Source organism: Mesoplodon bidens (assembly GCF_964165515.1).
Source record: "Mesoplodon bidens genome assembly, chromosome: 18".
NCBI classification, from domain to species: domain Eukaryota; kingdom Metazoa; phylum Chordata; class Mammalia; order Artiodactyla; family Ziphiidae; genus Mesoplodon; species Mesoplodon bidens.
The window spans coordinates 38,206,162-38,219,953 of record NC_138175.1 but is presented as its reverse complement, the minus strand read 5'-3'; the positions used below and the strand labels follow the sequence as shown (position 1 = coordinate 38,219,953).

At 40.2% G+C, this 13,792-nt stretch overlaps 1 pseudogene across 1 annotated transcript in view; it reads left to right on the top strand.

Annotated features, from left to right (window-relative positions):
- Window positions 1-12,539, top strand: part of LOC308605729 (zinc finger protein 541-like) — a 123,348-nt pseudogene extending 110,809 nt beyond the window's left edge. The window contains exon 17 of the transcript in view: window positions 12,465-12,539. The product of the transcript in view is annotated as a zinc finger protein 541-like (transcript). The remainder of the gene's footprint in view (window positions 1-12,464) is intronic.
- The last annotated feature ends 1,253 nt before the right edge of the window (window positions 12,540-13,792 follow it).

The window sequence follows — 13,792 nt, the reverse complement described above, 5'->3', positions numbered from 1 at the left end:
ATACTAACAGCGATAAAAGGGGAAATCGACAGTAACACATTCATAGTAGGGGACTTTAACACCCCACTTTCACCAATGGATAGATCATCCAAAATGAAAATAAAAAAAGGAAACACAAGCTGTAAACGATACATTAAACAAGATGGACATAATTGATGTTTATAGGACATTCCATGCAAAAATGACAGAATACACATTTTTCTCAACTACGCATGGAACATTCTCCAGGATAGATCATATCTTGGGTCACAAATCAAGCCTTGGTAAATTTAAGAAAACTGAAACTGTATCAAGTATCTTTTCTGACCACAACGCTATGAGAATAGATATCAATTACAGGAAAAGATCTGTAAAAAGTACAAACACATGGAGGCTAAACAATGCACTACTTAATAATGAAGTGATCACTGAAGAAATCAAATAGGGAATAAAAAAATACCTAGAAACAAATGAAAATGGAGATACGATGAACCAAAACCTATGGGATGCAGCAAAAGCAGTTCTAAGAGGGAAATTTATGGCAATAAAATCCTACCTCAAGAAATAGGAAACATCTCGAATAAACAACCAAACCGGGCACCTAAAGCAATTAGAGAAAGAACAACAACAGCAAAAAAAAAAAAAAAAAAAAAAAAAAGTCAATGTTAGCAGAAGGAAAGAAATCATAAAAATCAGATCAGAAATAAATGAAAAAGAAATGAAGAAAACGATAGTAAAGATCAATAAAACTAAAAGCTGGTTCTTTGAGAAGATAAACAAAATTGATAAACCATTAGCCAGACTCATCAAGAAAAAAAGGCAGAAGACTCAAATCAATAGAATTAGAAATGAAAAAGGAGAAGTAACAACTGACACTGCAGAAATACAAAAGATCATGAGAGATTACTACAAGCAACTCTATGCCAATAAAATGGACAACCTGGAAAAAATGGACAACTTCTTAGAAATGCACAACCTGCCAAGACTGAATCAGGAAGAAATAGAAAATATGAACAAACCAATCATAAGCACTGAAATTGAAACTGTGATTAAAAATCTTCCAACAAACAAAAGCCTAGGACCAGGTGGCTTCACAGGCAAATTCTATCAAACATTTAGAGAAGAGCTAACACCCATCCTTCTCAAACTCTTCCAAAATATAGCAGAGGGAGGAACACTCCCAAACTCATTCTACGAGGCCACCATCACCTTGATACCAAAACCAGACAAGGATGTCACAAAGAAAGAAAACTACAGGCCTATATCACTGGTGAACATAGATGCAAAAATTCTCAACAAAATACTAGCAAACAGAATCCAACAGCACATTAAAAGGATCATACACCATGATCAAGTGGGGTTTATTCCAGGAATGCAAGGATTCTTCAATATACGCAAATCAATCAATGTGATACACCATATTAAAAAATTGAAGGAGAAAAACCATATGATCATCTCAATAGATGCAGAGAAAGCTTTTGACAAAATTCAACACCTATTTATGATAAAAACCCTGCAGAAAGTAGGCATAGAGGGAACTTTCCTCAACATAATAAAGGCCATATATGACAAACACACGGCCAACATCGTCCTCAATGGTGAAAAATTGAAACCATTTCCACTAAGATCAGGAACAAGACAAGGCTGCCCACTCTCAGCACTCTTATTCAAGAAAGTTTTGGAAGTTTCAGCCACAGCAATCAGAGAAGAAAAGGAAATAAAATGAATCCAAATTGGAAAAGAAGAAGTGAAGCTGTCACTGTTTGCAGATGACATGATACTATACATAGAGAATCCTAAAGATGCTACCAGAAAACTACTAGAGCTAATCAATGAATTTTGTTAAGTAGCATGATATAAAATTAATGCACAGAAATCTCTGGCATTCCTGTACACTAATGATGAAAAATCTGAAAGTGAAATCAAGAAAACACTCCCATTTACCATTGCCACAAAAAGAATAAAATATCTAGGAATAAACCTACCTAAGGAAACAAAAGACCTGTATGCAGAAAAGTATAAGATGCTGATGAAAGAAATTAAAGATGATACAAACAGATGGAGAGATATACCATGTTCCTGGATTGGAAGAATCAATATTGAGAAAATGACTCTACTACCCAAAGCAATCTACAGATTCAATGCAATCCCTATCAAATTACCACTGGCATTTTTCACAGAACTAGAACAAAAAATTTCACAATTTGTTTAGAAAAACAAAAGACCCCGAATAGCCAAAGCAATCTTGGGAACGAAAAACGGAGCTGGAGGAATCAGGCTCCCTGACTTCAGACTATACTACAAAGCTACAGTAATCAAGACAGTGTGGTACTGGCACAAAAACAGAAAGATAGATCAATGGAACAGGATAGAAAGCCCGAGAAAAACCCACACACATATGGTCAACTTATCTTTGATAAAGGAGCCAGGAATGTACAGTGGAGAAAGGACAGTCTCTTCAATAAGTGGTGCTGGGAAAACTGGACAGGGACATGTAAAAGTATGAGATTAGATCACTTCCTAACACCATACACAAAAATAAGCTCAGAATGGATTAAAGACCTAAATGTAAGGCCAGAAACTATCAAACTCTTAGAGGAAAACATAGGCAGAACACTCCATGACATAAATCACAGCAAGATCCTTTTGGACCCAACTCCTAAAGAAATGGAAATAGAAACAGTAATAAACAAATGAGACCTAATGAAACTTCAAAGCTTTTGCACAGCAAAGGAAACCATAAAGAAGACCAAAAGACAACCCTCAGAATGGGAGAAAATATTTGCAAATGAAGTAACTGACAAAGGATTAATCTCCAAAATTTATAAGCAGCCCATGCAGCTCAATAGCAAAAAAACAAACAAGCCAATCCAAAAATGGACAGAAGACCTCAATAGACATTTCTCCAAAGAAGATATACAGACTGCCAACAAACAGATGAAAGAATGCTCAACATCATTAATCATTAGAGAAATGCAAATCAAAACTACAATGAGATATCATCTCACACCAGTCAGAATGGCCATCATCAAGAAATCTAGAAACCATAAATGCTGGAGAGGGTGTGGAGAAAAGGGAACACTCTTGCACTGCTGGTGGGAATGTGAATTGGTTCAGCCACTATGGAGAACAGTATGGAGGTTCCTTAAAAAACTACAAATAGAACTACCATATGACCCAGTAATCCCACTACCAGGCATATCCCTGAGAAAACCATAATTCAAAAAGAGACATGTACCAAAATGTTCATTGCAGCTCTATTCACAATAGTCCGGGGATGGAAACAACCTAAGTGTCCATCATCTGATGAATGGATAAAGAAGATGTGGCACATATATACAGTGGAATATTGCTCAGCCATAAAAAGAAACGAAATTGAGTTATTTGTAGTAAGGTGGATGGACCTAGAGTCTGTCATACAGAGTGAAGTAAGTCAGAAAGAGAAAAACAAATACCTTATGCTACACATATATATGGAATCTAAGAAAAAAATTGTCATGAAGAACCTAGGTGTAAGGCAGGAATAAAGACACAGACCTACTAGAGAATGGACTTGAGGATATGGGGAGTTGGAAAGGCAAGCTGTGACAAAGTGAGAGAGTGGCATGGACATATATACACTACCAAATGTAAAACAGATAGGTAGTGGGAAACAGCCGCATAGCACAGGCAGATCAACTCGGTGGTTTGTGACCACCTCGAGGGGTGGGATAGGGAGAGTGGGAGGGAGGGAGACTCAAGAGGGAAGAGATATGGGAACATGTGTTTATGTATAACTGATTCACTTTGTTATAAAGCGGAAACTAACACACCATTTTAAAGCAATTATACTCCAATAAAGATGTAAAAAAAATATTTGTGTTAGGACAGGTCGGTGGAAGCCATATAATTAGTTTTTTCATGTTTGTTTCTTATGAAAGAGTTTTGGTTGTTGTTGTGTTGTTGTTTTAAGCAACTCAGAATGAGAAATTTTCAGACTCAAGTTTTCAGCTCTTAACTAAGCAAGTCACTAAATGGAAATTGCACACACCTGTGACTAGTCAAACACTGGCTATTTTGTATAACACAGAGCCAGAGACAGGAGGTAGCTGCAAAAACCAGCACTTGTAGCAAGTTGTAGGGATTTGCTCAGGCCCCCAGAATTGTGAATAGCATTGATAGGACCTCAGTGTAGGTCTCCAACACCTAGCCTGAGAGAAAATGGTAAGCAGGCACTGTGGCACCATGAAAAGTGCCAGATTCCAAACAGGAGGGCTGGTCAAAATCTAGCACATGGCAGCAAACTTGACCAGAAACACAATCTCCTCTTTAGAAGGGGCAGGAGCTGCCTGCTGTTACAAAGAGCATTTTCCATTCAACAAACAGTTACTGAACTGCATTTATTCATTTGTGGAGATATGTGAGTGAGGTACAGCCTATGATGAGCTTACAGAGAGCAGGACTCAAGCCAACTTTATGGACAATGACAGTTCACAGCATGCTGAGATGTATGCTCCAGGAAAAAGACAAAATGCTATGATTCCTCTGGAAAGGAAAATATGGCAGCATTCCAGAGGGAAAATAAGGAATAATGACACAAAACCTGTCCAAAGTATTACAGTTATGATAATTTCTACAGAGTGGTATTGGTGCCAAAAGCAACAAAAGGGATCAATGGAATAGTGTTAGCAGCCCAAAAACAGATCCATGTGGAAATTTAGCTTGTAATAAAGATGACCTTCCCAATTGGTAGTGTAAAGAAATACATGCAACAACTTCCCATCCACTCAGGAAAAGTTAAGTTTAGATCATATGCCTAGCACCATAAACAAAACTGAATCCTAGAAGGTTTAATGAGCTAAATGAACAAAATCATATAAGTAATGAAAGAAACCATTTTTTTAATGTTTTGTAATTTTGGAATGAGGAAAAGCATGACATGAAACCCAGAAAGTACAATGGAATAAGACTGAGTGACTTGATGACCATTTACATTTTTAAGTTTGTATATAGCAAATATACTAATAAAAGTCAGCCTTTATTTTTATTATTAAATTCTTAAAACAAGCCTATTAGGTAGGATAACCCTGTTCTTACTGATAAAGAGATTGAGGTTTAGAGAGATTTAACTCAGCCAGGACCATCCCACAGGCAGCTAAGGGCCCAGGCCCTGATCATTCACCAACCATCACCCCCACCTCGCTCCTTAGTGACTGGTAGCATTTTTCTCAAAATAACTCTCTGAAATCAGGGTTGAGTAGCAGGAATAATACCTTGTGTTTCACTCTGTCTTTTCAAAGTGTTTTCTCTGTTATTATCTCACTCTATTCCCAGTATAGCCCATTGCAGTGGGAATACAGGGCAGCTACAATCATCTCTATTTCACAGACAAGGAAATTGAGGTCTGACAGTCAGTGGCCTGCCCAGGTCAGGAGTTTGTGGGGCAGTGATGTGGCTGGACTCCAAAGCCCTTTGTTCCTGGTAGAAAGCTTTCTTCATTCCATCCTGTGGTCTCTCTGGAACGCTTTCCAATGTTTTAGTGTCTTCAGTAGTGAATAGCAAAACACCTACTATTCCCAGACATTTAAATGTAAATGCACACATCTGACAAGAGAATAAGAATCAAACCCTCCCTCAAAGATCCAAATAGCAGGCTTCTTTCTGCCACCTTCTAGCTTCACACTTGAGTTCCATGGGTAATGTTGCTGATGAGCGAAACTTCAATTAACTGTCAAAAGTAACATATTTCGGCAGCATTTCTGGGAGCAGTGGGAATGGAGAGGGGCCGTGGGCTGTGCGTGGGAGCAGGAAGAAGCTGCACTCTGCTCACTATTCACCTCCTGTCTAAGCACATTTAATTCCTCTGTATTCACCCTTTCCTGTGATGCTTGAATAGATTCTAAAAACTGATATAACAAGTGGGTTAAGTGTGTATATATTCCCTGTAAGGGTACAAGAAGTTCCACTTAATTTATAATCATTTTTACTTCATTGAAAGATTCAGACAGTATCACCAGGTACTAATAATGTAAGTGTTCTATGGTATAGATTCACTTTATTGGAGATAATGGAGAGAGACTACAGAGGGCCCTTTCCACTGGAGTGACAGTCAGGCAGGGTGTCATGAGATGGCATCATATATATAATGGGCCATGATCTTGACATAATTATGCTTTATGGATTTTAAAGGGATCTCCTCTCCTGGAGCCCACCATTAGCAGCTTTCTCAAGGTGCTTGGCTGTGTCTGAGCAGAATGGTTCACAACAAGTTTGGTAAAACACAGAGGATGAGCCAGCCAAAGCTCTCTGGCCAGAGAGCTAGAAGGAATGACAGAGAGGCCACAACCTCAGGCTCCATGTCATACACCTCCACCACTAATGTCTGTCAAGTTTTATCACTCCACTGAGATTATTCAACTTGCAAAATAGAGAAAAATAAAAGCACCTATGCTTTGATGTTTTGTGACCATTGTATAAGGAAGTAGGTGCATAAGAAGCCTTCAGCTAATGTTAAGCATTACCATTATCATTATTTGTTCTCCATATATTAGACCACAAATCTCAGCATACTTGCCTGGTTAAGAAAAAAGCAGTAAATTCACATATGTGCTTTATTTTTCATCAATGGTTAAAAAAAAAAAAACCTAACCTGCTTCACCTTGTAAGATTTTACAAAAAGGGTATATACTTCTAAACATATGTACAATAGATTTTTTTTACACAATCAGAGGAATCAACAAAATATCCACAAATGTTGCATGCTAATTGCTCATCAACTAGCTCCACACAATTTTTCATGGTTTTGCTTCACTGTCTCCACCTTCTCTTTGTGTAAAAGCACCACACTCAGGGCCAGTTGTTCCCCTGGCTCTTCTGCAGGTTTACATGTGGGCTGGATATCTTCCATTGGCTCCTCCAGATCTGCTCACCATCCTTTTTGCCCAGCTCTCTGGTGAAAGACTGCAGGTTCCCATACCCTCTGCTTCCCAGCCAAGAAGCACAGCAAAAGAGGAGAGCAAGGTCAAGTTATGCATCTTGTGGCCCCCTCACTCAGGCTCCATAGAGGTACCACTCATCTCAAGGAGAGCTTCCCTACAGGCCCTCTCCTTCCAGGGTCCTGTCAATTGCTCCCTCCCTTTCTCCCTTAGGATCTGGGGGTGATAAGAGCTCCCTATGAAGCTGGTATCAGATTTCCCTACACCTCATCCACACTTTTGTAAATAGTCTCTTCTTGAATTAGCTTAATTATCTGTTTACTAACTGATATATTTTGCTTTGTCATGTGTCATGTGTCCTTTTGATATAAGACTTCCATTATATTAGTCAGCATTCTTGCGGTTGAAAATGATAAAAATCCAATTCAAACTAGTCTAAGTAAAAATATAATAACAAAAAGCAATGCAATCTTTGGGTATGAATCCAGGGGCTCAGACAAAGTCATAGGGACTCTGTTTCTCCATTTCTTATTTCTACTCTCCTCAGTAATGGATTCTCCCTAAGCAGTTTCATCCACATGGTAGCAAAGACAACTACCAATAATTGTGGACTTACACCATCCTCACAGAACTAATTTTAGTAAAAAAGATAGTTCTTCTTTACCAGAAGTTCCAGCAGAAGTCCTGGGAGGACTCTAATTGGTTTGTCTTGGGTCACTTGACAAGGGATGGTACCCTGATTGTCCAGGTGTGAGTCAAATGCCTTGTAACCAGGAGATGGAGTGAGCCCCACCTGGACCACAAGGACTGAGAATAATGGGGAAAGAGGTAGTTCTCTAAAGAGATGCTAGTCTGAGAAAATATACGTATAACCATAAAGTTATAAACTCTTTTTTGATAACTCTGACTTTACGAAGTGACCCCAAAAGTCCTCAGAAATGTTGCATACACTCTCACTTCATCCCAGCTTACCCTTCCCCCTCCCTGTGTCAGAGTAGCATTGACATATATACACTACCAAATGTAAAATAGATAGCTAGTGGGAAGCAGCTGCATAGCACAGGGAGATCAGCTCAGTGCTTTGTGACCGCCTAGAGGGGTGGGATAGGGAGGGTGGGAGGGAGGGAGACATAAGAGGGAGGGGATATGGGGATGTTTGTATACATATAGCTGATTGACTTTGTTATACAGCAGAAACTAACACAACATTGTAAAGCAATTATACTCCAAAAAGATGTTAAAAAATGTAAAAAAAAAAAAAGAATGTTACATACAAACCCCACATGGAGCTAGTCTCCTTTTCATACTCTTCTCTTAGGCAAGAGCTACCTTTTTCTCTTGTACAGAAAAGAGCACCACAAAAGAACTATACTTCAGGCAGGCACAGAGAGACTAAGGGATTTACATTCTTCATATCACACAGCAAGACACCTGGTGAATTTAGATACACAGATGGATTCAGCCTACCTGCTCCGGGATGGTATTCTTTCAGGACCAAAGCTAATTCCTATGGCTCATACTGTACCCAGGAGATTTCCTGGGGCCAATGCTCAGGAATAAAGTATGAAGGAAGGAGAAACAATTGCTACAGTAGGTCTTCTGAGGAAAAGGAGCACTTTAGGAGACAAGAGTTGAGTTCAGTGGCTCAAGTATGAAAGTCAAAGGATGTAGGGCATAAAATTTAATGAGCACCAAAAGACAATATTACGTACCAGGGACCTTGTGCACAATGGTCTAGATTCATGAGATCATACTGTGTGCCAGCCATTGTGCAGGTTCTGAGGTACAACAAAGAGGAAGGCAGCTAGCATCCCTGCACTCACTGAGCTCATGGGCAGAGAATCAAACAGGCCAGGACAATGAATTGTGATAAGCACCTTGATAGAGGGCATACAGCTGGGGTGGGAACACACACAAGGATATCTAACTTAAGCTGAAGGCATCAGTGAAGACTTCTCAAGAGAATGATGTCAAGGCCTAAAGGGGGAGGAAGAGTGTAGCAGCAGGCCAAGGGGCCTGGAAGAAGAAAGAGCAGGGAGCAAAGGGAAAATTAGGAGTCCAGCATTCCTTCATTCTTCAATAAATGTTTATCAAGGGCCACTCTGAGCTAAGCATCAAGAGTGCAGTAGTGAACAAGCCAGATGCCTTCAGAGAGTTCATGGAAAATAATGAGGAATCCAAAAACAGAGCAGTTAAGTACAGACTGTGGTGAATCCCGTGATGAGAGAGAGAATATGGAGATGAGGGCTGAAAGGATTGCATAGTAAGACAGTGGTCAGGAAACATTTTTGGCAAAGCCTAGAGGATAAAGGTCAGCAGTCCTCTCAGAGCTGGGGAAGAGCACATCAAAAAGAGGAAATGGTATAAGGGCAGAGAGGACTTGGTCCATTTGAAGAAGAGAGAATAGACCAATTTGAAGAAGAGACAGGAAGCCAACATGTGTGGAGTGTAGAGAGCAAAGGAGAGAGTGGTTGGAGGTGAGGTGGGTAGGCTAATCTCATGAGGGGCCAGGAGGCCAAGGTTTCATTCCACGTGCATGGGGAGCCTTTGGGAAGCTTTAAATGGGGAGTTATATGCTAGACAGATTGCTCTAGCTGCTTGGTGGAGAAAGGATTGTAGGAAGATCCATTAGGATGTTACCTTAGTGGTCCAGGAGAGAAATGACAGTGGCATGAACACAGTTGGTGGTTGTAGAGAAAAAGAGAAGTGGTGTGATTGCAAATATATCCATAGGTAGAACCAGCAATACCAGCAGTACTGGGTGAGGGAAAAGTAAAAGTAAAAAATAACTTGTAGGTGGAGCACAATTGGATTGAGCTGGAGTCCAGCCTATGTGACAAGTGTTGAGGGATGAGGCAGGCAGATATACAGAGTCAGATCAGAAAGCTCCTTAGACATCCTATTAAGGAGTACACTTTATCATGAGAGTGGTGGGGAGCTCCCTGAAAAGTTTGGAGATTATTTTGTTGTTTTAGACACATCACTCTGGAGATTCTATTAGAAAGGGGAAGGAAGATGATGAGGGGAAAATTGGGATGAGGGGGTGCTGATGGGCTAATGCAGGCAGGGGTAGTGATGCCCTTTGAAATTTAAGTGGGTGTGTTGTTGTTGCCTCTTTTAGTGATATAGAGAGTATGAAGTGCACTTAGCACCTGGGAACCTGCCTGGTGGTTCATGCGGGTCCCCATTTGGGGACTAAGAATAGAGATAGATCCTTGCAATGTCTCCACTCCCATCCCCACAATCTGTGGACTGCAGAATTCCATCCTCCTAGCAAGCCACACAGGACTCCACTTTCCTACCTAGTCTGACTGTAGGAAACTCTCCCAGGAAATACCAAGAAAAAGATCTTGCAAGGCAAGCTACTCCAGAAAGGGGGTACTACTAATTTATGGTAATTTCAAGTTTCAAATTCTTTTGTATTTTCTTTAACAATTGAATTTTTCTTTTAAAAAATCAACATTAATTAAGCACTGTACTCCTACTCCCAGCAGTCTAATTATCACAACCATGCAATCTACTAAAAGTGTTGGATTCAAATGTTTGATTTTAACACCTGGCTTTCTAGGACACAGTTTTCTAAGTTCCCTACATTTGCTAACTGAAGGGGGGAAATGACCATTTTCTGGCTTAAATATTGCTAGAAAATAATCAGCCAGGTCCACCCCTCTCACCACACCCCTCTAACATTCCCACAGAATCCAACCTCCATCCACTTTGAGGGGTTTGCAGAGTTTATTCTGAAGCTCCACAGTCCTGACAACACCACAAAATCCCAGTTCCAGCTACCATGTGCTTTTATGTCCTGCCTAATGTATGAGTTAAGGGCACTTGCAAATTTGAGTCTTGGCCTTGCTACTTATCTCACTGGGATTTAATTACCTCCAAGAGTTTGTATATTCCTCCTACAATGTTGGTGGAATGTAAATTGGTACAGCACTATGGAAAACAGTATGGAGGTTCCTCAAACTAAAAATAGAGCCACCATATGATCCAGCAATCCAAATCCTGGGCATATATTCAGAAAAGACAAAATGCAAAAAGATACATGCATCCCAATGTTCATGGCAGCACTATTTACAGCAGCCAAGACATAGAAACAATCCAAGTGCTCAAAAACAGATGATTGGTTTAAGAAGACGTGGGGTGTGTGTGTGTGTGTGTGTATGTATATATATATATAGATAGATAGATAGATATACATACATACATACATATATATATTTATTTATTATATATATATATAGAGAGAGAGAGAGAGAATGTTACTAAACCATAAAAAAGAATGAAATATTGCCATTTGCAACAGCATGAATGGACCAAGAGAATATCATGCTAAGTGAAATAAGTCAGACAAAGACAGACAGATATAAGTCAGACAGACAGAATAAGTCGGACAAAGGCAGACAGACAGATACGATATCACATGTGGAATCTAAAAACTAATACAAATGAATCTATATACAAAACAGAAACAGAGGGACTTCCCTGGTGGTGCAGTGGTTAAGAATCCGCCTGCCAATGCAGGGACACAGGTTCTAGCTAGCCCTGGTCCGGGAGGATCCCACAGGCTGTGGAGCAACTGAGCCTGTGTGCCACAACTACTGAGCCTTTGCTCTAGAGCCCAGGAGCCACAACTACTGAACCTGCGTGCTGCAATTACTGAAGCCCACATGCCTAGGGCCCGTGCTCTGCAACAAGAGAAGCCACTGCAGTGAGAAGCCTGCACACTGCAACAAAGAGTAGCCCCCACTCACCACAACTAGAGAAAAGCGTGTGTGCAGCAACAAAAACCCAACACAGCCAAAAACAAATAAATAAATATTTTTAAAAATAAATAAAATTTAAAACAAACAAACAAACAGAAACAGACTCACAGACATAGAAAACAAACTAACAGTTACCAAAGGGAAAGAAAGACAGGTGGGGACAAATTAGGAGTATGGGATTAACAGATACACACCACTATATATAAAATAGATAAACAACAAGAATTTACTTTACAGCACAGGGAACTATACTCAGTGTCTTATAAAAGTCTGTAATGGAAAAGAATCTGAATATATATATGTGTGTGTATATATATATATATATATATATATATATATATATAACTGAATCACTTTGCTGTACACCTAAAACTAACACACTCTTGTAAATCAACTATACTTCAATTAAATAAATAAATAGAGTTGATATATTATGCGAGTTAACCTATTTACACATTTAGAACAGTCTTAGAAATTGGTAAGAGCTATAGAAGTGTTTGCTATTATCATTATTATTATTAGTCCTATTTTTACAACTCTGCTAAGGCTTCCTCACGGGAGGTATGATTGGTCACTTGCTCCATGATGTGAATTTAAGACACCAGTTTGCTCTCTCATGGGAATCTGCAATAAAGCCCTAGTCTTAATGGTGAAACAAAAAGACATCTCAGGCTGAAGGGAGGTGGAGAGAAGGTCCCACAGGAGTGAGTTTTTCTGCCTAAGGGAAGCTTCCTGGGTGAGCTCTGTGTGCCTGGCCCCCATACAGAGGGAGCCTGGCCTGCATTCGCTTGCCCATCTCCAGTCAGAGGAGCCAGCCCCTGATGAGGCACCTGAGGAGACTACTGCACTGGAGCTGAGGCTCTCAGCGGAGGAATGAGTGTGAGAAATGCTCCATTCCCATTGATTTTTCAATCAGAAGATCCAGAGAGGAGCTACTTAATTTCAGCATTTTGTGAATTTTGTGTCATTTGGAAGGGAAAATAACTACACACACACACACACACACACACACACACACACACACACACAAACATTCAGCTCAACTCTGAGCAAAGGTACCCAGAGCAGGAGGAATATTCATGGGCTATGAACATGTGAACAGGCAGGAGAAACCTCTTATTAATCCAGACGCCCAGAGTGAAGCAGGAATGTCACCAGCCAGAACACCAGCAGAGATTCCTGGCCCTTCTGGAGTCTGCAGAGCCTTGAGCAGGGGCAGGGCAGGAGGCTCCATCTCTCAGCTCGAGGCCAGGCCAGCAAGGCACCAAGGCAGCTACAAAGCCCTAGATCAGAGCAGGAAAATGTACAGCAACAGACTTGGGGGCTTTTATGTTAATGAACCTAAGCCATGATGGATCACTGTTTAGAAAAATAATTTGGGTTTTCTTTCTTTTTCTTTTTTATTCAATCAGTGATTTAATTATGAGGAAAGTGAATAGTATCAAAGCTGTGTGAGGTACCAATGGTTCCTGAGGCCTGAAAGGGTGAATACAACTACACATTGTAATGAAACCTAGTGGAGCATCTTCTAGCCGCTGGTTCAAAGCACTCAGCTATGCTTTTGGAGAGGCATAAACAATGCAAAAACCTATAATTGCTGTGTCAGTCACGAAATCCATGCAGAATACCAAGTACCGAGCTGCCGGCTTCCTGGCATTGGAAGGGGGCACACAGCTACACTGTGCTCTGCTGGAAGGACCCCAGGGACTGGATGGCTGTTTGTCCCCAGCACCCGCAGGACACCTGCCCAGTCCCTGGCCTCCATCACCCCCCAGACATGCTGGCAATCACAACCCACCTACCCCATTTCTCACAACTCACAGAGCTGGCAGAGATGGGGCTTAGGTTGCACCTTGCTTTCTCAGCTGCACCTAGGGGCCTCTAACCAATGGCTTCATGGACATCATCCTCCCTAGAGCAGGATTGAATAAAAATAAAATGAGTACCACGTGTGCCATTTTAAATGTTCTAGTAACCAGTAACCACGTTAAAAAAACAGTAAAAAGAAACAGGTGAAATTAATTGTAATGGTATATTTTATTTGACCTAATATATCCAAAATATTATAATTTCAACATGTAATTAATATAAAAAAAGTAGTAATGAAACATTTGACCTTTTTGTACTAAG